Source organism: Chlamydotis macqueenii, chromosome 22 (assembly GCF_036417535.1).
Source record: "Chlamydotis macqueenii isolate bChlMac1 chromosome 22, bChlMac1.mat, whole genome shotgun sequence".
Taxonomy (NCBI): Eukaryota; Metazoa; Chordata; class Aves; order Otidiformes; family Otididae; genus Chlamydotis; species Chlamydotis macqueenii.
This window is the reverse complement of record NC_141577.1, coordinates 5242541-5266875: the sequence shown is the minus strand read 5'-3', so window position 1 is coordinate 5266875 and position 24335 is coordinate 5242541. Positions and strand designations below refer to the sequence as shown.

Genomic DNA, 24335 nt, shown 5'->3' with positions numbered 1-24335 from the left:
TCAGATGGCTGCTGAAACCATAACAAAATGTCAAGAAACAGGGCATATTTTTAGCATTCGGGAGACCAATTTGAGAATTAGATTTTTAACCCTTCCTTTTTTGGGGATACAGACTCCACCAATTTGTTTGGTCAGGTATTTTTCCTGTTCATTTTCGTGATTGAGAATTAGTGTCTCTGTTGTACTTGTTCCTAGAAACTATTAAGTTGCTTGTGCTCGTTTAATTCTCTGCTCCGAGTTCAGCTTGGGATTGCTTTCTGCTCTGTGATGGGGAACTGATGGTTGCTGTTAGCTGAGCTTTAAAGACAAGAATTTCTGTTTTCGGTCAAGTTTAGGTCGTGTTTGTTCTGAAGCCTAATGAAAGCATTAGCTAATGTATATCTCCATTCTCTGATTTGAGTTATAAAGGACTTGCCTGTGAACCTTGTTTTGACAGATAATTAAGTCTTTGGATTTTTCCCTTAGATAACCAAGCAAATAGTCTCAGATATGCTTTGCTAGGTAGAACCATGGGTAGACAACAAGGTTTTATTACTCATGGGGAAAAAAATGTATAAAAACTTTAAATCTAGATGACCTTTAATAAATAAACTAAGTTTTAGGAGACGCAGTATCTTAGTGCCACAACTTGGAAGAATGATGTAGAAATTCTTGAATATGTGTCTTGTTTCAGTTGTCGTTAAAAGTTACGCGTACAATCTGTACTTCTGCAGTACGTGTGAAACATTCCGTGGATTAGCTGTCTTCCAGAGGAACCCCAGCATCCGCCTGTTGTGGCAAGCCATCCCAGCAGTGACTTACCCACGTTAGCAGTGTCAGGTGGGTGTGTTACCTGTATTTGCAGGCTTCTCTGTCTTTGCAGCATACTAGAAACTGCACGTGCCTTGTATAATTTGTTTCCTACTCAGTCCTCTTGTAATGTACACTTTTTTCTAATAAAAATCTTTTGAAGTCATTGCTTTGTGGCTGTTTTCCAAGGGTCTGAGTGTTCTTGTGTGTTAGTTGTCCTCGGTGACGTATCCTCTTTGGATCGTGCAGGGAAGAGGAGAAGAGAAACTCAAAATTGTTTCCTTTGGGTGGGAACTTTATTTTAAGCTACCAGGTCAAAAAACAAGACCTTTTCTGAGTCTCTCTGTTTGGAGTATTTTCTTGGAATGTCCTGATGCTTCAGATTAGACAAAAAAACATTTTAAGCAAACTTGAAGAAACTTCTCATGGAGCAAAATTCACTCTGAATGTTCGTTTGGAAAACGATGGTGAAACAAATTGGAAGTTGTGATCTTGTGATTTTTATTCCTGTGAAGTGCCAAGTCCTGTGGGAGATTTCAGCTGTATGAAGTTGAAGAGTTACCTCACACTTACATGAATACCAAGGGTTTGGCTTCATCCTGGCTCGTTAGTTTTTGTTTCAGAGGAGGACTGAGCAGAATGCACCCAGTGGTCTTTAATGTGCCGTACCTCGCCGTGTTTGCAGTATTCCTCCAGCTGCTTGTTTCCAGGTAGCGGGGGAAGGTGGCCTGTGTGCCTGCATAGATGTGTTTTCAAGAGGTGAGAGTTTGTGTGCACATGCATGTTCTACTTGAAAATCCCTTTCTTTAAAAGTATCCTGTCCTGTAGTTCAACTTGGCTTTTTCGTTTCAGCTGTGCAGACATTACCAGAATCACTCAGAAAGACACGCTTTTTTTCCCATGCTTAGTCCTTTTTACATGTGGCGTTGTACTAGTCCTGCTGAGCAGCAGGAATGAGTGGTTCCTAAAAACAACTACTGCAAAAGTGTCAGTTCAGGAGCTGACATGAGATTATTTTGGAGACTTGGCCAAGAAAGCAGGATTAGAGTGAATCTTATGGGGAAAAAAAAAGAAAACCAGAAAATTTTGATTTTTGACTCTGCTCCAACCCTCTTCAAATAAAGAAAACCTTACGGAATACTTCGATGTGGCACGTTGCGGCGTTAGTGCTGTGCGTGCCATCCTCTGGAAGCAGCCCTGGGTTCGTAACTGGTGTGGTGTGCTGGCAGGCAGCTCGCTCCCTGGGAAGGGGGTGGTGTGATGTTGCATTCAGTCAAAATTCAGCGAATGTCTCCTATTACAGAAAAACTTTTTGGGTTACTTCTTGTAGGTTTACCATCCTGTGAATAACTGAGCATATTGCTTTCCTGGGGCAAGAGGAGAGACATTTTTCAACCAGGACTGGCCTGGAGGAATCATTAATTGCTTGTGGGGGAGGAGCCCTTTGAATCCACCATAATGTAAATAAACATATTTTTTTTGTTTGTGTGAATTCTTGCTCTTTATAAAGGATTCTGTGAATTGGAAATAAATCTTGGGTGTAAGAGCTGAAAGGATACTTTCAATGTGCTCATCCTCTGGTTGTTCTTTTGGCTGAAGGACAACGCTGTTCATCTGATGCAGGAAACTGTGGCTGGGAACAGTTCTTGTCGTTGGGGACCTTGGGCTGGCGGTGTTACTTCAATTTCTGCTGTGCTTTGAGGAATGGAACAGTAAAGTGAGCAGTCCATGAGATGTTACCCTGTAAGAATAAGGATTGAGGCTCTGCAAGAACATTGCCCTCTTCAGAACTGTTCCTCACACTCTGAGTGTGGGATTTATGAGTTAATTAACACTGCACCATTAAAACTGAAGATCGGTATTGAAACGCACCAGGCAGTTTTGCCTTGCTTTTCTTCAGCAAAGTATTTTTTTTATCAGGAAAATGACATGGTATATTAATGGACCTTAAGGTAGGAATTAATATTCTGGGGGGAAATTAATCTTTTTTGGGGGAAACTTCTTGCTCTTGTGTGAATTGCTTTGAAAATGATAACAACTAGTTGTAATTAGAGTAAGAATCTGTTAAGATTTCATATAGGGAAGGTACACGTGGTGCAAACCCCACATCCCTTTATTTGCTGCTGAACCAGCTGTAAGGTGTATGATCTCAGTATTTTACTTTTTCCTCCCCCTGACAATTCAACTTTATCTGTCATAGTCAAAATTCTTCATCCATTGGCACATTTGGGTCTCCTATCTCTTGCAAGTCTTTACAGGTCCTTTTATTTCCACCTGCTGGATTTCAAAGTAAAATTCAGATTTTTTTCATCTTTTGACTTGCACATTTGCCTAGCTGAAATGTACGTAGATGAGGGCAGATGCGTTAGGGATGTGCTTAAAGAAACACAGGCCAACTGGTGCCGTGCCAGAAACGCTCATTGACATTGACTCGTTGATGGAGGCAAACTCTTCAGCAGGGCCTGTTGTGACAGGACAAGGGGGAATGGTTTTAAAATAGAGGGAGGTAGATTCAGATTAGATATTATGAAGAAATATTCTACACTGAGGGTGGTGTCACACTGGCCCAGGTTGCCCAGAGAGGTGGTGGATGCCCCATCCCTGGAAACGTTCACAGCCAGGTTGGCCGGGGCTCTGAGCAACCTGATCTGGTTGGAGATGTCCCTGTTCCTTGCAGGGGGGTTGGACTGGATGGGCTTTGAAGGTCCCTTCCCACCCAAACCATTCTGGGATTCCATGAAATTGCAAAGGTTGAATCATTCCGCTTATAAATGCTAACTAAGAAGACACACAAAGGCTAATATATGAATGTTCTCTTCAGAAGGAAAGCTGGAAAATTTAACTAAGTAATCAACTAATTAATACTAAGTGAAAAAATTGTGTGGAAATGTCGCTGTCGTAAGCTGGAGGGATGCACACAGCCCCTTTGCCAGGGTTTGTAACGGGGACTGCACTGAGAGACAGGGCAGCGGTGCGGAGCTGTGACCTGCCTCGTGTGCTGGTGTCGCTCCAGAAACAGCTGTTCCCAGTCAAACCAGTGGGCTTTGCAATGGAATTGGACAGTTCTGCAGTGTAAATACAGTAACAGTGCTTTCTCCTGGTCTGGACTGCTTTTAACTCCACGGAGCAGACCCTGTGTGAACCGGTGCTGCCAGCAGCTTGGCTCGCTGGCAGTTGTTAATCTGCTGTTGTGGCTTTTTGTTGGTTTTGTTTGGTTGGGGTTTTTTCTTTTTTGTTTGGTTGGGGTTTTTTTGGATAGTTATGGAAGCTGGGCTTGAAGAGCAAACCCAGGATCAGTGAAGAAGAGCTTGTCACTGGAGCAGTGTGCCCTCGTGGTGTTGTGGGGGAGGTAGCGCAAGGTTAAATGCTATGGAGGGCTCGGGGGAACCTCACCCGCTCGGAACTGATGTAAAAAGTGAAACTAAAGGAAAGCTTGGTGGTGGTGATTGTTTTCCTGTGAACAGAATCATGAACTATCAGTTGTGGCCTGACAGTCTGGTTTAAATGTCTGCCCTATTATCACTCCCAGTGCTCCGAAAATTAATGTTGGGTTTCTGCTTTAGACTTCACTGTTTCCAGTTCTTGATTTCTGGTGCTTTTTCCCGTACTTGGTCCCTAAGCAACTTCTTTTTACCTTATGATGAAATTCTTCCCTGAGGCAAATAAATGGAATCTTCCCCTTGGCCTGTCCCTCAGAGCCTGCATCTGTCCCCAGATGCTGAGTTACAGCCGTGAGAGGGCTGGTGGGTGCCCAGGTATTGGCAGGATTGGCCCCAGGACCCGGTGCGGGGAGGATGGACGTGGCCCAGGAGCTCTGGGGCTGCTGTTCCTGGGTGATGAAGGCTCTCTGAGTTTTGGAGTGCACGTTGCACGTTTTTAAAGTGGACGCTAAAAAGGGGCAAAGTGAAGACAGCCTGGGGCCTGCTCATTGATGCAGGGTGGAAACCGGGTCCTTGTCGGCTTCCCGGGGTTAGGGCTAGGGTCCAGGGTCCAGGCTAGGGGCTGGGGTTTTGGGCCGGGGTTAGGGCTAGGGGCCGGGGTTAGGGCTACGGGCCGGGGTTAGGGCTGGGGGCCGGGGTTTTGAGCTAGGGTTAGGGATTAGGGGGCGGTGTTTTGGACCAGGGTTAGGGCTAGGGGCCGGGGTTAGGGCTAGGGGCCAGGGTTTTGGGCCAGGGTTAGGGCTAGGGGCCAGGGTTTTGGGCCAGGGTTAGGGCTAGGGGCCCAGGTTTTGGGCCGGGGTGAGGGCTAGGGGCCGGGGTGAGGGCTAGGGGCCGGGGTGAGGGCTAGGGGCCGGGGTGAGGGCTAGGGGCCAGGGTTAGGGCTAGGGGCCAGGGTTTTGGGCCAGGGTTAGGGCTAGGGCCCGGGGTTTTGGGCCGGGGTTAGGGCTAGGGGCCGGGGTTAGGGCTAGGGGCCGGGGTTTTGGGCCAGGGTTAGGGCTAGGGCCCAGGGTTTTGGGCCCGGGCTAGGGCTAGGGGCCGGGGTTAGGGCTAGGGGCCAGGGTTAAAGGTAGGGGCCGGGGTTTTGGGCCGGGGTTACGGCTAGGGGCCGGGGTTTTGGGCCGGGGTTAGGGCTAGGGGCCGGGGTTTTGGGAAAGGGTTAGGGCTAGGGCCCGGGATTTTGTGCCGGGGTTAGGGCTAGGGGCCGTGGTTTTGGGCCGGGGTTAGGGCTAGGGGCCGTGGTTTTGGGCCGGGGTTAGGGCTAGGGGCCGGGTTTAGGCCTAGGGGTCGGGGTTTTGGACCGGGGTTAGGGCTAGGGGCCGGGGTTAAGGCTAGGGGCCGGGGTTAGGGCTAGGGGCCGGGGTTTTGGGCCAGAGTTAGGGCTAGGGGCCGGGGTTTTGGGCCAGAGTTAGGGCTATGGGCCGGGGATTTTGGGCCGGGGTTACAGCTAGGGGTGGGGGTTAGGGCTAGGGGCCGGGGTTTTGGGCCGGGGTTAGAACTAGTTGCCTGGGTTTTGGGCTGGGGTTAGGGCTAGGGGCCGGCGTTTTGGGCCCGGGTTAGGGCTAGGGGCTGGGGTTTTCGGCCGGGGTTAGGGCTACCGGCAAGGGTTTTGAGCCGCGGTTAGGGCTAGGGGTCGGGGTTTCGGGCCAGGTTTAAGGCGAGGGGCCGGGGTGTAGGGCCGGGGTTGGGGCTAGGGGCCGGGGTTTTGGGCCGGGGTTAGGGCTAGGGGCTGGGGTTTAGGGCCGGTGTTAGGGCGAGGGGCCGGTGTTTTGGGCCAGGGTTAGGGCTAGGGGCCGGGGTTTTGGGCCGGTGTTAGAGCTAGGTGCCGGGGTTAGAGCTAGGGGCCAGGGTTAGGGCTAGGGGCCGGGATTTTGGGCCAGGGTTAGGGTTAGGCGCCGGGGTTTTGGGCCAGGGTTAGGGCTAGGGGCCAGGGTTTTGGGCCAGGGTTAGGGCTAGGGGCCAGATCTAGTGCTAGGGCCCGGGGTTAGGGCTAGGGTCCAGGGGTAGGGCTAGGGGCCAGGGTTTTGGGCCAGGGTTAGGGCTAGGGGCCGGGGTCTTGGCTCAGGGTTAGGGCTAGGGGCTGGGGGTTTCGGCCACGGTTAGGGCTAGGGGCCGGGGTTTTGGGCCAGGGTTATGGCTAGGGGCCGGGGTTTTGGGCCAGGGTTAGGGCTAGGGCCCGGGGTTAGGGCTAGGGGCCGGGGTTTTGGTCCAAGGTTAGGGCTAGGGGCCAGGGTTTTGGGCCGGGGTTAGGGCTAGGGGCCGGCGTTATGGCGAGGGGCCGGGGTTTTGGGCCAGGGTTAAGGCTAGAGTCCGGGGTTTTGGGCCAGGGTTAGGGCTAGGGGCCAGGGTTTTGTGTGAGGGTTACGGCTAGGGGCCGGATTTAGGGCTAGGGGCCGGGGTTAGACTAGTGGCTGGGGTTAGGGCTAGGGGCCAGAGCTAGGGCTAGGGCCCGGGGTTAGGGCTACGGGCCGGGGTTAGGGCTAGGGGCCAGGGTTAGGGCTAGAAGCCGGGGTTAGGGCAGGGGCTGGGGTTTTGGGCCAGGGTTAGGGCTAGGGGCCGGGGTTAGGGCTAGGGGCCGGGGTTTTGGGCCAGGGTTAGGGCTAGGGGCCGGGGTTTTGGGTCAGGGTTAGGGCTAGGGCTAGGGGCCGGGGTTTTGGGCCAGGGTTCGGTCTAGGGGCCGGGGTTAGGGCTAGGGGGCAGGGTTAGGGCTAGGGCCCGGGGTTAGGGCTAGGGGCCGGGGTTACGGCTAGGGGCCCGAGTTTTGGGCCAAGGTTAGGGCTAGGGGCCAGGGTTTTGGGCCGGGGTTAGGGCGAGGGGCCGGGGTTTTGGGCCCGGGTTAGGGCTAGGGGCCGGGGTTTTGGGCCCGGGTTAGGGCTAGGGGCCGGGGTTTTGGGCCCGGGTTAGGGCTAGGGGCCGGGGTTTTGGGCCCGGGTTAGGGCTAGGGGCCGGGGTTTTGGGCCCGGGTTAGGGCTAGGGGCCGGGGTTTTGGGCCCGGGTTAGGGCTAGGGGCCGGGGTTTTGGGCCAGGGTTAGGGCTAGGGGCTGGGGTTAGGGCTAGGGGCGAGACCTAGGGCTAGGGCCCGGGGTTAGGGCTAGGGCCCGGGGTTAGGGCTAGGGGCCAGGGTTAGGGCTAGGGGCCGGGGTTTTCGGCCAGGGTTAGGGCTAGGGGCTAGGGTTTTGGGCCAGGGTTAGGGCGAGGGGCCGGGGTTTTGGGCCAGGGTTACGGCTAGGGGCGTGGATTTTGGGGCAGGGTTAGGGCGAGGGGCCGGGGTTTTGGGCCAGGGTTAGGGCGAGGGGCCGGGGTTTTGGGCCCGGGTTAGGGCTAGGGGCCGGGGTTTTGGGCCCGGGTTAGGGCTAGGGGCCGGGGTTTTGGGCCAGGGTTAGGGCTAGGGGCTGGGGTTAGGGCTAGGGGCGAGACCTAGGGCTAGGGCCCGGGGTTAGGGCTAGGGCCCGGGGTTAGGGCTAGGGCCCGGGGTTAGGGCTAGGGGCCAGGGTTAGGGCTAGGGGCCGGGGTTTTCGGCCAGGGTTAGGGCTAGGGGCTAGGGTTTTGGGCCAGGGTTAGGGCGAGGGGCCGGGGTTTTGGGCCAGGGTTACGGCTAGGGGCGTGGATTTTGGGGCAGGGTTAGGGCTAGGGGCCAGGGTTTTGGGCCAGGGTTAGGGCGAGGGGCCGGGGTTTTGGGCCCGGGTTATGGCGAGGGGCCGGGGTTTTGGGCCCGGGTTAGGGCTAGGGGCCGGGGTTTTGGGCCCGGGTTAGGGCTAGGGGCTGGGGTTTTGGGCCAGGGTTAGGGCTAGGGGCTGGGGTTAGGGCTAGGGGCGAGACCTAGGGCTAGGGCCCGGGGTTAGGGCTAGGGCCCGGGGTTAGGGCTAGGGGCCGGGGTTTTCGGCCAGGGTTAGGGCTAGGGTCTTGGGTTAGGGCTAGGAACCGGGGTTTTGGGCCAGGGTTAGGGCTAGGGGCCGGGGTTAGGGCTAGGGGCCGGAGTATTGGGCCAGGTTTAGGGCTAGGGGCCGGGGTTTTGGGCCAGGGTTAGGGCTAGGGGCCGGGGTTTTGGGCCAGGGTTAGGGCCAGGGGCCGGGGTTTTGGGCCAGGGTTAGGGCCAGGGGCCGGGGTTTTTCGGCCAGGGTTAAGGCTAGGGGCCGGGGTTTTGGGCCAGGGTTACGGCTAGGGGCCGCGGTTTTGGGCCACGTTTCGGGCTAGGGGCCGGGGTTTTGGGCCAAGGTTAGGGCTAGGGGCCGGGGTTTTGGGCCGGGGTTAGGGCTAGGGACTGGCGTTAGGGCGAGGGGCCGGGGTTTTGGGCCAGGGTTAGGGCTAGGGCCCGGGATTAGGGCTAGGGGCCGGGGTTAGGGCTAGGGGCCGGGCTTAGGGCTAGGGGCCGGGGTTTTGGGCCAGGGTTAGGGCTAGGGGCCAGGGTTTTTTGTCAGGGTTAGGGTTAGGGCTAGGGGCCGGGGTTTTGGGCCGGGGTTAGGGTTAGGGGCCGGGGTTTTGGGCCGGGGTTAGGGTTAGGGGCCGGGGTTTCGGGCCAGGATTAGGGCCAGGAACCGGGGTTAGGGCGAGGGGCCGGGGTTTCGGGCCGGGGTTAAGGTTAGGGGCCAGGGTTAGGGCTAGGGACCGGGGTTAGGGCCAGGGGCCGGGGTTTTGGGCCGGGGTTAGGGCTAGGGGGGAAAAATGGGGGATTTGGGTTCGAAACGGGGGTCGCTGTGGGTCCCTACGGTGTCTGTGGGTCGCGGTGGGTCCCTACGGTCGCGGTGGGTCCCTACGGTCGCTGTGGGTCCCTACGGTCGCTGTGGGTCGCCGTGGGTTGCTGTGGGTCCCTACGGTGTCTGTGGGTCGCTGTGGGTCGCTACGGTGTCTGTGGGTCGCTGTGGGTCCCTACGGTGTCTGTGGGTCGCTGTGGGTCCCTACGGTGTCTGTGGGTCGCTGTGGGTCGCTACGGTGTCTGTGGGTCGCCGTGGGTCGCTGTGGGTCCCTACGGTGTCTGTGGGTTGCCGTGGGTCGCGGTGGGTCCCTACGGTGTCTGTGGGTCGCTGTGGGTCCCTACGGTGTCTGTGGGTCGCTGTGGGTCGCTGTGGGTCCCTACGGTGTCTGTGGGTCGCTGTAGGTCGCTGTGCGTCTCTATGGTGTCTGTGGGTCGCTGTGGGTCCCTACCGTGTCTGTGGGTGTCTGTGGGTCGCTGTGGGTCCCTACGGTGTCTGTGGGTCGCTGTGGGTCCCTACGGTGTCTGTGGGTCGCTGTGGGTCGCGGTGGGTCCCTACGGTGTCTGTGGGTCGCTGTGGGTCCCTACGGTGTCTGTGGGTCGCTGTGGGTCGCGGTGGGTCCCTACGGTGTCTGTGGGTGTCTGTGGGTGCCGGTGGGTCGCTGTGGGTCGTGGTGGGTTGCCGTAGTTCGCCGTGGGTCGCGGTGGGCGGCGGTGGGTCGCCGTGGGTCGCGGTGGGTCCCACGGGTGCCCCCCCAGCTGTCGGGCCTGACGTCCTCCAGCAGCGAGCTCATCCTGGCGCACCTCTTCACGCAGGTCGGGTGGGGGGGCACTTGGGGGTCCCGTGGGGGGCCACTTGTGGGTCCGGGGGGCGCTTGGGGGTCTGGGGAGGGCCACTTGTGGGTCCTGGGGGTCAGTTTTGGGGGCCCTCAAGGGGCACTTGGGGGGCCTGGGGGCACTTGGGGCGCCTGTGGGGGGCACTTGGGGGGCCCAGAGTCCACCTGGAGGCCCCAAGGGCCACTTGTGGGTCGGGGGGGGCACTTGTGGGTCAGGGAGCTCAGTTAAGGGTTGGGGGAGGGTCACTTGTGGGTCACGGGGTGGGGGCGGGGTGGGGGCGGGGCTGTGACACGGGGGCGGGGCGGGGGCGGGGCTGAGACACGGGGGCGGGGCAGGGGCGGGGCTGAGACACGGGGGCGGGGCGGGGGCGGGGCTGAGACACGGGGGCGGGGCGGGGGCGGGGCTGAGACACGGGGGCGGGGCGGGGGCGGGGCTGTGACACGGGGGCGGGGCGGGGGCGGGGCTGTGACACGGGGGCGGGGCGGGGGCGGGGCTGTGACACGGGGGCGGGGCGGGGGCGGGGCTGTGACACGGGGGCGGGGCAGGGGCGGGGCTGTGACACGGGGGCGGGGCAGGGGCGGGGCTGTGACACGGGGGCGGGGCAGGGGCGGGGGTGGGGCTGTGACACGGGGGTGGGGCGGGGCAGGGGCGGGGGTGGGGCTGTGACACGGGGGCGGGGCGGGGGCGGGGCTGTGACACGGGGGCGGGGCAGGGGCGGGGGCGGGGCTGTGACACGGGGGCGGGGCAGGGGCGGGGGCGGGGCTGTGACACGGGGGCGGGGCGGGGCAGGGGCGGGGGTGGGGCTGTGACACGGGGGTGGGGTGGGGCTGTGACACGGGGGCGGGGCGGGGGCGGGGCTGTGACACGGGGGCGGGGCAGGGGCGGGGCGGGGCTGTGACACGGGGGCGGGGCAGGGGCGGGGCTGAGACACGGGGGCGGGGCAGGGGCGGGGCTGAGACACGGGGGCGGGGCTGTGACACGGGGGCGGGGCTGTGACACGGGGGCGGGGCAGGGGTGGGGCTGAGACACGGGGGCGGGGCAGGGGCGGGGGCGGGGCTGTGACACGGGGGCGGGGCGGGGGCGGGGCTGTGACACGGGGGCGGGGCGGGGCAGGGGCAGGGGTGGGGCTGTGACACGGGGGTGGGGCGGGGCTGTGACACGGGGGCGGGGCGGGGCAGGGGCGGGGGCGGGGCTGTGACACGGGGGTGGGGCGGGGCTGTGACACGGGGGCGGGGCAGGGGCGGGGCGGGGGCGGGGCTGAGACACGGGGGCGGGGCAGGGGCGGGGCGGGGGCGGGGCTGTGACGCGCAGGCCGCAGGAGGAGCTGGCGGCCGCCCCTCCCCCGGTGCAGCAGGCCCGGGGGCGGCGCCCAACGCCCCCCTGCTCTGGGCCATGTACAACAGGTACTGGGCAAACTGGGGGCGCTGCGGCGGGGCTGCGGGGCACTGGGACTGCCCTCGGAGCACTGGGATCGAACTGGGATTGAACTGGGAGGGAACTGGGAGGGGCTGGAATGGAACTGGGGGGACTGGGAGGGGACTGCGGGGGACTGCGGGGGGGACTGGGACTGGGCTAGGAGGACTGGGACTGAACTGGGATTGAACCGGGGCAGACTGGGAGGGAACTGGGGGGGCTGGGAGGGGCTGGGAGGGTCTGGGATTGGGCTAGGAGGACTGGGATCGAACTGGGATTGAACTGGGATTGAACCGGGGGGGACTGGGAGGGAATTTGGGGGGGGACTGGGACTGGGCTAGGAGCACTGGGATTGAACCTGGGGGGGACTGCGAGGGGACTGGGGGGGACTGGGATTGGGCTAGGAGGACTGGGATTGAACTGGGATTGAACCGGGGGGGATTGGGAGGGAACTGGGAGGGACTGGGACTGGGCTAGGAGGACTGGGATTGAACCGGGGGGGACTGGGATGGAACTGAGGGGGCTGGGAGGGAACTGGGGGGGGACTGGGACTGGGCTAGGAGCACTGGGATTGAACCGGGGGGGGACTGCGAGGGGGCTGGGAGGGAACTGGGGGGGGACTGGGACTGGGCTAGGAGCACTGGGATTGAACCGGGGGGGGACTGCGAGGGGACTGGGGGGGACTGCGAGGGGACTGGGGGGGACTGGGATTGGGCTAGGAGGACTGGGATTGAACTGGGATTGAACCGGGGGGGATTGGGAGGGAACTGGGAGGGACTGGGACTGGGCTAGGAGGACTGGGATTGAACCGGGGGGGACTGGGATGGAACTGGGGGGGCTGGGAGGGACTGCGATTGGGCTAGGAGCACTGGGATTGAACTGGGATTGAACCGGGGGGGACTGGGATGGAACTGAGGGGGCTGGGAGGGACTGGGAGGGGACTGGGGGGGGTCTGGGATGGGATTTGGGGGCACTGGGATCAGACTGGGATGGAGTGGGAGGGTACTGGGGAAACTGGGATCAAACTGGGAGGAATTGGGATTGAACTGGGATGGAGCTGGGGGGGTACCGGGGGGCTGGGAGGGACTGGGAGCAACTGGGATTGAGCTGAGGGGAACTGGAAGGGAACTGGGAGGGACTGGGAGAGAACTGGGAGGGAACTGGGGAGAAAATAGGGGGAACTGGGATCAAACTGGGAGGCACTAGGATGAACTGGGACACCCCCCTTGCAGCCGCGGGGACCTGGGCCTGCAGCGCAGCGGGGCCAACAGCCTGCGGTGAGTGACCCCTGACCCCTGACCCCACGACCCCACGTGACCCCCGTGACCCCACATGACCCCCCCGCGACCCCTGACCTTTGCCCCCCCAGCTGCCCGGTGCTGCTGGTGGTGGGCGACAACTCCCCCCACAAGGACGCCATGGTGAGTGACGTCACTGGTGATGTCACCGGGCCTCCTGTGATGTCACCGGGCCTCCTCTGAGGTCACATGACACCCCCCCAATGGGGTCACACAGGGTCAGAGGTCATGGGGTCACAGAGGGTCAGAGGTCACGGGGGTCAGAGGAGGGAACAGAGGTCGTGGGGTCACACAGGGTCATGGGGTCAGAGGTCACGGGGGTCAGAGGTTGTGGGGTCACAGAGGGTCAGAGGTCACAGGGGTCAGAGGAGGGAACAGAGGTCGTGGGGTCACACAGGGTCAGAGGTAACGGGTCAGAGGTCACAGGGTCACAGAGGGTCAGAGGTCACGGGGGTCAGAGGAGGGAACAGAGGTCGTGGGGTCACACAGGGTCAGAGGTCACAGGGGTCAGAGGTCACGGGGGGTCAGAGGAGGGAACAGAGGTCACAGGGGTCAGAGGGGGTCAGAGGTCACAGGGTCACACAGGGTCAGAGGTCATGGGGGTCAGAGGTCATGGGGTCACAGAGGCTCAGAGGTCATGGGGTCACACAGGGTCAGAGGTCATGGGGTCAGAAGTCATGGGGTCACAGGGTCAGGTCATGGGGGTCAGAGGTCGTGGGGTCACAGAGTGTCAGAGGTCACGGGGGTCAGATGGGGGGTCAGAGGTCGTGGGGTTACAGAGGGTCAGAGGTCATGGGGGTCAGAGGTCACAGAGGGTCAGAGTTCATGGGGTCACAGAGGGTCAGAGATCACGGGGGTCAGAGGTCACAGGGTCACAGAGGGTCAGAGGTCACGGGGGTCAGATGGGGGTCAGAGGTCACGGGGGTCAGATGGGGTCAGAGGTCGTGGGGTCACAGAGGGTCAGAGGTCACAGAGGGTCAGAGTTCATGGGGTCACAGAGGGTCAGAGATCACGGGGGTCAGAGGAGGGGGTCAGAGGTCACAGGGTCACAGAGGGTCAGAGGTCACGGGGGGTCAGAGGACTGCTGGGGGGGGGGGGACCGGGCCTTACCGGGGTCGCGAGGTCAGAGGTCAGCCGGGGGTCAGAGGTCACCGGGGAGGGGTCGGAGGTCACGGCCCCACCCGCGCAGCCGGCCAAGCTCACCGAGGCCTTCAAGTACTTCCTGCAGGGCATGGGCTACCGTGAGTACCGCCTAACGAGCCACCGCTAATTAACACTCCTGGGGGGGTAATTAGCGCTCGGGGCGGGTAATTAAGCCGCTCTGCATAATTAATTACCGCCGGGGTGGGGGGCTCGTTTGCGTGCTGGAAGGGGAAAACTCAGCTGAGGCGGGGAGTTAATTACACCGGGGGGGGGGGGGTAATTAGCGGTGCAATTAATTAACCTGGACCTGGGGGGAGTAATTAGCTGCTGTGAGGCAGGAATTAATTGACCTGAGGCTTAATTAACGCTCCTCAGTTCTAATTAACATCACCTCCCCCCCCCCACCCAGGGCAATAAAATGCAGTTCCAGGAGGGGGGGGCGTGGCCTGGGGAGGGGGCGTGGCCCGGAGGAGGAGGGGGCGTGGCCTGGAGGAGGAGGGGAGCATGGCCTGGAGGGGGGGCGTGGCCTGGAGGGGGGCGTGGCCTGGAGGAGGAGGGGAGCATGGCCTGGAGGGGGGCGTGGCCCGGAGGCGGAGGGGGCGTGGCCCGGAGGAGGGGGGCGTGGCCCGGAGGAGGGGGGGCGTGGCCTGGGGCACCACCTGGTGCCCGGGGGAGGCGTGGCCCGGGGTGGGAGGGAGGGGGGTGGGCGTGGCCGGGGAGGGGAGGGGCGGGGCGCGGCCCTGGCCCCCCCCCCTCCCCGCAGTGGCGGCGGCGGCCATGACGCGGCTGTCGCGCTCCCGCACCGCCTCGCTCTCTGGCGCGGCCTCGGGGGACGGGGGGCGGGGCCGCAGCCTGTCCCGCGGCAGCCTGGGGGGGGGCGGGGCGCCCCCCGCCCCCTGAGGGACCCCCCCCGGGACCGCGCTCCATCCCCCCAAATCCCCCCCCCCCCCCCATCCGGGACCCCCCCTAAAATCCCGCACCCAGGACCCCTAGACCCCCTAAGCACCCCCCCCGGCATGCCCCGAAATGGTTTGAGGCCACCCCCCCAAATTCCACCCCCCCCGGGACCCCCAACCCCCCCCCGGGATCACCCTAGAACGGTTTGGGACCCCCCCCACCCTCTCAAAGCCCCCCCACCCCCCCAAAATCCCCCACCCCGGACCCCAAACCCCCCACCCTCCCCCCAAGAACCCCTCTGACCCCCCCCCAAACCCTTTGGGACTCCGCCCCCCAAGCCCCCCCCCCCCCATACCCCCGACCACCCCATCCCGGGACCCCCAACCCCCCCCCCCCCGGGATCCCCCTAGAACGGTTTGGGACCCCCCCCCAAAATCCCCCGTCCCCCCCCACCCCGGACCCCAAACCCCCCGGGACCCCTCTGACCCCCCCCCACCCCGGGCGCCCCCCGCCCCCGCGGTGCCGTTACCGGAGCCGGGCCTCACCCCCGCCGCTCTCCCCGCCAATAAAAACGCCGCAGCGTTGCCGCTTCCCGCCTTTTCTCCGCCACCAGCGCGCCCGCCGCCCCTCAGCGCGCATGCGCCCACACCCCCCCCAACCGGCTCCGCGCCGGTCTCCCGCCCTTCACCGTATGGATCTGCGCATGCGCGGCAGCTCCGCGCCACGCCGGCTCGTCGCTCGTCTGCGCATGCGCGGGCCCGTCGCGCCGGTTTCCCGCCCCTCATGGTCCAGCTGTGCGCGCATGCGCGGGAGCTCGGCGACCCCTCCCCCCCGCAAGTTGGGGGGCAGGAGACCACTTTGGGGTGAGAGCGCATTTTGGGGGGCACGACGCCATTTTGGGGGGGTAGAAGGCCCAGTTGTGGGGCAGGAGGCCACTTTGGGGGTGAGAGAGCATTTTGGGGGGCAGGACGCCATTTTGAGGGGGTAGAAGGCCCAGTTGTGGGGCAGGAGGCCACTTTCGGGGGCAAGAGCACATTTTGGGGGGCAGTGTAATAAACTGTGAGCTGTTTGTTCATCAAACCTTGTCAGAACAATGGAGAGTTATATGAAATACACAAAGTCGGCCACAAGAAAGTTACATTAAATACACAAGGTCAGCCACAGGCACCTGGCTATGTAAAAACGGCATGCAGGACTGCGAAAGGAGGGAGCGGGGGGGGGCTCATAAAGATGAAGGGTATAAAACCAGTAACTTTCTAACCATATAGTTTGAAGAAGCAATTAGTGGGAGGGGGAAGTCTGGTTTGGAGCAAGAAACAGTCTCACATTATCTCGAGGGAGGGAGGGAGTGATTAAAAGGAGCAAGGATTCGAGAACAGGATGGCACCCATCACATAAATCTCCTTGTTCAAGAAGGACACGAATCGGCTCAGACTGATAAGGACACTGCCAACTTGTGGGAACAGCACATTCCAGGCAAAGGTGAAAAGTACACCGTGAAGAAGACCTACGGCCTTCCTCCCAAAAGACCCCCGAAGACCCTCGCCCACAATTCCTGGGAGAATTTGCGCAAGCGCGAAGGACTGATAAGCTAATTAGCATACGAAGCGAGAGTAGGTGGGTTTAGGTAATGAATATGTATAAGCATCAACGGAATATTTATTGTTTTTACTGTATAAGAATGGGGCGGTTTGCTATCTCGGCGCGCGCCGTTGGCGGAGCAGGAGACTCCCCGGCCGCCCAGCGCTGTTTTGCTTACTGGTCGCTTGCTTTAATAAACCAAATTTTTAATTGGCCAATCTCTGTCAGTTAATTGGACAAAGAGGGCAGATAAACTATAACAATTTTGGTGCCGTGACTCGGATAAAGGCAATCTGGCCTGAGGTCCTTGGCAGGAGAGGCGCCCCGCTGAATAAGCGGCCCTTGTCAGGGTGCTTCTATGCTAAATCCTTTACCGACGAACCTTAAATTAGACAGTAAGCAAATAAAACCGGTTAACCCCATAATCTTTGTGCACGAAGCCCCGGGCGAAGACGCAGGACGCGTGAGTATAGGCCGGTTATCCGTTCGGTTGGGGTTGGGTATCCTGAAGCGTGCTTGTGTGAGACGTCCATTGGGCTCAGTAGTCCACCGGGCGAAGTGAGTGCGGACCCTCAGTAGTGCGGTTCCCAAACCCCGCGAGGGGCTGGGCCACAAGCCAGGGGAAGTGAGTGTGTGAGTGAAAGAAGGCGCTTCGGAAGATGGGACAGAGGAAAAGCAAGCCCTCTGATCCCATGGGTGGGTCTGGGGTCCAGGTGAGGCTCCCGCAGATACCACCGGATAGTCCATTAGGCTTAATGATTAAACATTGGGATGATTACCCCTCTAGGCGGGGTAAGGATAAAGTAAAAATGATTCACTATTGCATGGAAGTTTGGGGTGGTAAACAAATTAGAGGGGACCATCTATATTGGCCTGTATTTGGGTCCTTTGAAGATTGGATTTGCCAGGCCCTAAACATCTACATACATTCAAAGGAACCTTTTAATTGAGAAGAAAGTGAATATGCACATTTGTGGATTGGGTCAGAGACCAGAGTGAATCTGTATCCCTTAAAGGAAAAGGAAGGGGCTAGGAGAAAGAAACAGAAGGAGGAGGAAGGGGTTCCTACCTCACCTCCCCCTTATATTCCACCACCCCCTCCTCCACAGCCTTTGGCGCCCCCCCCACTAGTGGCACCAAGGTATGAGAATGACTCTGCTCCTAGTTCCCCTGAGGAAAATAGGGTAGTAACCCGTAGCCAAACCAGACGGAGGGAGGAGCGGGCAGAGTTATATCCCCTTAGAGAAATTGCGATGGGGGGACCTCATCCTGGCATGGGGTATGTATCCATCCCACTTAACTCAGGGGATGTGAGAGAATTTAAAAAAGAGATGGGGAGTTTGTTGGAAGACCCCCTAGGGGTCTCGGAAAGATTGGATCAGTTCCTAGGTCCTAATATATATACCTGGGATGAGCTACAAGCAATTTTGAGTATTTTATTTACGTCTGAAGAGAGAGATATGATCAGACGAGCTGGAATGAGGATATGGGACCATCAACATCAAGGGGGTCCGGCAGCAGATATAAAGTGGCCAATCCAGAGACCTAATTGGAATAATCAGAATGAAGCTGATAGAGGCCACATGTCCGACTTGCGGATAATAATTATACAGGGAATTAGAGAAGCTGTTCCTCGAGGACAAAACATTAACAAAGCACTTAATGAACAACAAAAGAAAGATGAAACCCCTACAGAATGGTTAGAAAGACTAAGGAAGAGTTTACAAGTGTACTCCGGGTTAGATCCAACCACTGATTTAGGGCAAGCATTATTGAAAACTCAGTTTGTGGCTAAGTCATGTATTGATATCCGGAAGAAATTAGAAAAGATGGAGGACTGGCAGCAAAGGGGATTAGATGAGTTACTCCGGGAGGCGCAGAAAGTTTACGTTCGGAGAGAGGAAGAAACTCAAAAGAAACAAGCTAGGCTTTTGGTTGCAGCAGTAAGGGAAGGACAGAGAGGTCCTCCGCCCAGACGGAATACGAACCTTAACCCATCAGGACCCTCTGGAAAGGAAAGTAGGGACCAGAGAGGGGAGAAGGAAATGAGGACCTGTTTCTATTGTGGAAAGACGGGGCATATTAAGAAGGATTGTAGGAAGAGGACGAGGGATGAGAGAATGTTTAAAGAAGATGAGAGGGGTCAGGGGCTGTATCTGCTGGGGACCCGGGAGAAAACTGAGCCCTTGATAAAATTAAAAGTGGGTCCCCAGCGACAAGAAATAGAGTTCCTAGTGGACTCTGGAGCAGAAAGATCTACTGTTCAAAAATTGCCCCGGGGGTGTGAGACATCCTCGGAGAAAGTAGAAGTTATTGGAGCAAAAGGAGAGCCTTTTGGGGTTCCCGTAATAAAAAATGTGGTTTTGGAAAGTGATTCTAAATTTGGGGTGGGGTCCTTGCTGTTAGTGCCTGAGGCGGACTATAACTTATTGGGCAGAGATTTAATGATAGAATTAGGGATTGGCTTAGAAGTCATAAAAAATGAACTAAGAATTAAGTTGTGTCCTTTACGGACAGTTGATGAGGGGAAAATAAACCCTGAGGTATGGTACACTCCGGAGACCATTGGAAAATTGGATATTGAACCTTTTTCAGTGACAATAAGAAACCCAGAAATACCCGTGAGAATAAAACAATACCCCCTACCGATGGAGGGGAGACAGGGATTGAAACCTGAGATTCAAAGGTTAATTGAAAAAGGAATATTAGAACCTTGCATGTCCCCTTTTAACACCCCCATCTTACCTGTAAAGAAACCTGATGGGACATACAGATTAGTGCATGATTTACGAGAAATTAACAAATGAACGGTTACCAGATTCCCTGTAGTGGCAAACCCTCATACACTTTTAAGCCAGCTGGGCCCCAATGATCAGTGGTATAGTGTAATTGATTTAAAGGATGCCTTCTGGGCATGCCCCTTAAAGAAAGATTGCAGGGATTATTTTGCTTTTGAATGGGAAGACCCGGACACTTACAGAAAACAACAATTACGGTGGACCGTTTTACCTCAAGGGTTCACCGAGTCTCCAAATTTGTTTGGACAGGCATTAGAACAAATATTGAGGGGGTACGAATTAGGTGGGGGGGTGACCCTTGTCCAGTATGTGGACGATTTACTGTTGGCCGGCAGCGATGAGGAGGCAGTTAGGGAGGAGAGTATTAGGTTGTTAAATTTTTTAAGTTTACAGGGATTAAAGGTGTCGAAATCAAAACTGCAATTTGTCGAAAAGGAAGTGAAATATTTAGGGCACAGATTGAGTAAAGGAACTAAGAAGTTAGACCCAGAAAGAGTTCAGGGCATATTATCATTGCCGGCTCCAAAAACTAAGAGACAGATCAGACAATTGCTGGGCCTTTTGGGATATTGTAGACAATGGATTGAAGGCTATAGTAGGAAAGTAAAATTTTTATATGCTGAGATATCTAAGGATGGCCTATTAAAATGGTCTAAGGATGATGATGAACAATTGGAAGTTTTAAAAATGGATTTGGTAAACACTCCTGTTTTGAGTTTACCGGATGTCAAGAAACCATTTTATTTATTTATTAATGTTGATGAAGGAACAGCATATGGGGTGTTAGTGCAAGAATGGGCAGGGAAGAAAAAGCCTGTAGGATACCTTTCTAAATTGTTAGACCCTGTAAGCAGAGGATGGCCTATCTGCCTACAAGCTATAGTGGCTGCGGCTCTGCTAGTGGAAGAGGCTCACAAAGTTACCTTTGGGGGAGAACTGAAAGTATTATCACCCCACAATATTAGAGGAATTTTACAACAGAAAGCTGAAAAGTGGATTACTGATGCCAGGCTCCTGAAGTACGAGGGTATCCTGATATCTTCACCTAAACTAGAACTTGAAGTTACTGGTTTACAGAATCCAGCACAATTTCTGTACGGGGAACCGTCAGAGGAAATAACTCATGATTGCCTGCACACTATTGAAGAACAAGCCAAAATTAGACCAGATTTGGAGGAAGAAGAGCTAGAGGATGGGGAAAAACTTTTTGTAGATGGATCTTCCCGGGTAATAGAGGGGAAAAGAAAATCAGGATATGCGATAATTAATGGAAAAACATTTAAGGTAATAGAATCAGGGCCCCTGAGTCCCAGTTGGTCGGCTCAAGCATGCGAGTTATACGCAGTTTTAAGAGCTTTACAATTATTAGAAGGAAAAATCGGCACCATCTATACGGATTCCAAATATGCCTTTGGAATAGTGCATACATTTGGGAAAATTTGGGAAGAAAGAGGCTTAATAAATTCCCAGGGAAAGGGATTGGTTCATCAGGAGTTAATAATTGAAGTTTTGCAGGCTTTACGGAGGCCGGTAGGAATAGCAGTGGTCCATTTAAAAGGGCATCAGCGGGGATTAACTCCACTGACAAGGGGAAACAATCTAGCAGATCAAGAAGCAAAACGAGCGGCTTTAATGATCTTCAAGGAAAAGAAAGATAGAAAGTTTCCTTGCAAGGATTGTTGGAAGAGCACACTTCATTGTAGCTGTGCGAATCCTAATTATCAGTTTTGTTGTGTGCATGGGGAAGAGTACCACCTGTACAGCTTCACTGTGCAGGAGAAAGACAAGTTAGTCCGAATGGGGGCAAGGGAAGTCAAATCTGGAGAATGGGAACTTCCTGATGGACGAGAGGTCATTTCAAAAACTATGGCTATAAGAATCATGCGCAAGTACCATGAAAACACCCACTGGGGGGTTCAAGCACTAGTAGATCAATTTGCCATAAAATATGCTTGCATTGGGGTATATAATATAGCAAAAAGAATAATTGGAGATTGCCTAATTTGCCAAAAAGTGAACAAGCACCAATTAAGAGAAAGACCATTAGGGGGAAGAGATTTGGCTCACCGACCCTTCGCCAAAATTCAGATAGACTTCACCGAACTACCGAAAGTAGGCAGGTATAGATATTTGTTGGTAATAATAGATCATTTAACACACTTTGTAGAAGCATTTCCAACAGTCAGGGCCACTGCCCAAACGGTGACAAAACTATTGCTTGAAAATGTGATACCTAGGTATGGCTCTATTGAAACTATTGACTCTGATAGGGGACCACATTTTGCTTCAAAAATCATAAAAGAAGTTTTTACTGCTTTGGGGACCAAGTGGGAATATCATACACCCTGGCACCCACAGAGTTCGGGAAAAATAGAGCGGGTAAACGGTGAGATAAAGAAACAACTGACCAAATTAATGATGGAGACCAAATTATCTTGGGTAAAATGCCTTCCCTTAGCCTTATTAAATATTAGAATCCAACCTCGCACGGATGTGGGAATCTCCCCTTTCGAAATGTTATATGGAATGCCTTATGATTTGGAGGTTCCCCGAGATCATCCCCAGGCTGAAAATTTACAACTGAAACAGTACATAATCCAACTCATGTCTATGAGGAAACAATTGCGAGATAAAGGCTTAGCAGTACAAAGGCCTCCGTTGGACATTGCAATACACAATATACAACCTGGAGATAACGTTTTAATTAGGTCATGGAAGGAGTCCTCACTAACTCCCCGCTGGGAAGGGCCTTATCTTGTTTTACTCACTACAGAAACCGCCATCCGGACTGCTGAACGGGGGTGGACCCATGCCAGCCGGGTAAAAGGACCCATCTCCGAGGAGCAGTGGGAGAGCTCTGGAGACCCGAATACCTTGAAATTAAAACTGCGAAGAAAAAGACAGACTAATAAATTGAACTGAGCAATGAACATGTATCGGTAAGGCGGAGACGCTTCGCTTGTTAACCTTTTTTTTTACAGAAGAACCACACTTGGAGACCTGGAAAATACATGGATACGTAAGGACTATATTGAAATCAGAATTGTGGTTGTAATTGTAATTATCATTATATATATGATCCTTTAAGAAAAGTGATGTGTCACATAGTTCATATTAATTGTAGTAATAAGTTTGGTAGTAGCAGGGAAGGAACTTACATATCTTTGGAAGTGCCGAAAACAGGAGTAGCCTCGTTTAAACAATTTAAAAATAAAATACCAAAGTGCTACTCCCAGGAGAATCGGGAGCCGAACAGAAAATAAATAAGTGAGGGCCGATTCACTATCACATTTCTCCTGAAGATTGTCCTTGCCACCAAGAAGATGACATTCCTCGTAGCTCGAAGCAACCGAGTTGACGAGCGAGGTGGAGGGACAAGGTGCTGTGGAGAACTGACCCCTGTCACTGCAGATGATTTAAAGGCCCTCCAAGTGAAAAGGCCCCGAGGTTCCAAATGGGAAAAAGGCACTAGTCAAATTGGCTTAAAACAAAATTGGAGGCTTCACCGTTTTCAGTACGTCCTGACTATTCTGTTTTTAATGTTACCACAAACATGGGGGAAACTGAGCCACCAAGCTCATCAGCCATTCGAATGGACACTGCATCAAATGGGCAATGATGATGATAAAGTCATACAAACTATAATAACTCCAGGGGCCCCTGCCTTTAAGACCACTCTGTGTCAGTTAGCGCCAGTAGATGGAGCGTGTAAAAATGAAGGTACGCCATTTTATCTATGCCCGAGCTCTAACCCTGGGAAATCGTATTGTAACCAACCAGGACAACATTTTTGCGCATACTGGGGTTGTGAAACAATTGCTAACCGGTGGATTCCAGAGCCTGGAAAAGATCCCTTCTTGAAGGTATCTTGGGCCCCTTATGGATGTAAGCCGCAAGTGGTACGTACACTGGATAGAAGTGGGTCTGTCAGTATCGCAAAGTGGAGTTGCAACTACTGGCACTTGAATGTGACCCGACCTCAGGACCCTAGCTGGCTAGTAGGAAGAACTTGGGGAGTTCGTTATAATAAGGAACTAGGGCAAGATAGAGGTGGGCTAATACACATTAAAAAGAAACCAGCCTCGAATGATCCACTGCCAGTAGGCCCCAACCAGGTCCTGACTGATGATTTGGCTAAGAAAACAGACCCCGACCAGACATTGACTGATAGTTTGGTCAAGGAAACAGAGGGTGATGTAACGAAAGTTATTGTAATGAATAGTACCCAAGCCATCCAAACCCCTGACGAAAACTCTGGGGATAACCCTCTTTGGAAACTGATGCAAGCCAGTTACCTGGTATTAAACCACACAAACCCAAATTAAACCACACAAACCACACAAACACAAACATTGCTGGTTGTGTTGCGATACTAGACCTCCCTTCTATGAGGCAATAGGCATCCACTCAAAGGCGAAAAGGGTAAATGGTTCAAACCCAACACAATGTTTATGGGATTCTGAAGGTCGAAAACCAGGCCTGACGATGCAACATGTATCGGGACAAGGGAGATGTATTGGGAATGTACCCCCAGAGAAAAATAAATTATGCAAGATAAGAGCTTCCCTGAAAGCGAAGCCCCCTGCTGATTGGCTAATACCAGCCCGTAACACCAAATGGATCTGCTCCAAAACTGGAATCACTCCCTGTTTATCTCTTAAATTGTTCAACGAATATGAGGAATATTGCATCCAAGTGATGATAATCCCTCGGATCATATACCACCCTGAGGAATTTGTGCATAATAACCAGAATACCCAGAGTCACCACTTACAGAAACGAGAACCATTTACCTTTACGGCTTTGACAATAGCCACTTTGATAGCTGTAGGAGCAACAGGCGCGGGCACAGGAATAACGTCGTTGGTCCAACAAAATCAGGAATTTCAATCACTTAGAATAGCAGTAGACGAAGACTTGGTAAGAATTGAACAATCAATAACTGCCTTGGAAAAATCTGTTAGATCATTATCAGAGGTGGTGCTACAAAACCGAAGGGGGTTAGATTTAATGTTTCTACAACAAGGTGGGCTATGTGCTGCCTTGGGAGAACAATGTTGTGTATATGCTGATCACACAGGGATTGTAAGGGATACTATGACAAAACTTCGGGAAGGCCTAGAAAAACGAAAACGAGAACAAGAAACGCAACAAAGCTGGTATGAGTCCTGGTTTAACCACTCTCCTTGGCTTACCACATTACTATCTACCATTGCAGGACCCTTGATTATATTAATACTGGTATTAACTTTTGGACCCTGTATATTCAATAGAGTAGTTACAATTGTAAAAAACAGATTGGAGGCAGCTCATTTGATGCTTATGAGAGCCAAGCATGAACCTCTGGGAGGAATACCGGAGGTGGAGGAGACCCTCATTTTGAGCCAGCAGGTGCTTAAGCGATTTGATGAACAAAATAGTGAAAAGAAAAAGGGGGGATTGTAATAAACTG

At 55.4% G+C, this 24335-nt stretch overlaps 1 long non-coding RNA gene across 1 annotated transcript; it reads left to right on the top strand.

Moving 5' to 3' along the window:
* Positions 1 to 9673: 9673 nt before the first annotated feature.
* Positions 9674 to 12589, top strand: LOC147598108 (uncharacterized). Its single transcript, XR_015260912.1, has 4 exons — positions 9674 to 9732; positions 11072 to 11156; positions 12399 to 12443; positions 12536 to 12589. It is a non-coding gene; the product is annotated as an uncharacterized LOC147598108 (long non-coding RNA).
* The last annotated feature ends 11746 nt before the right edge of the window (positions 12590 to 24335 follow it).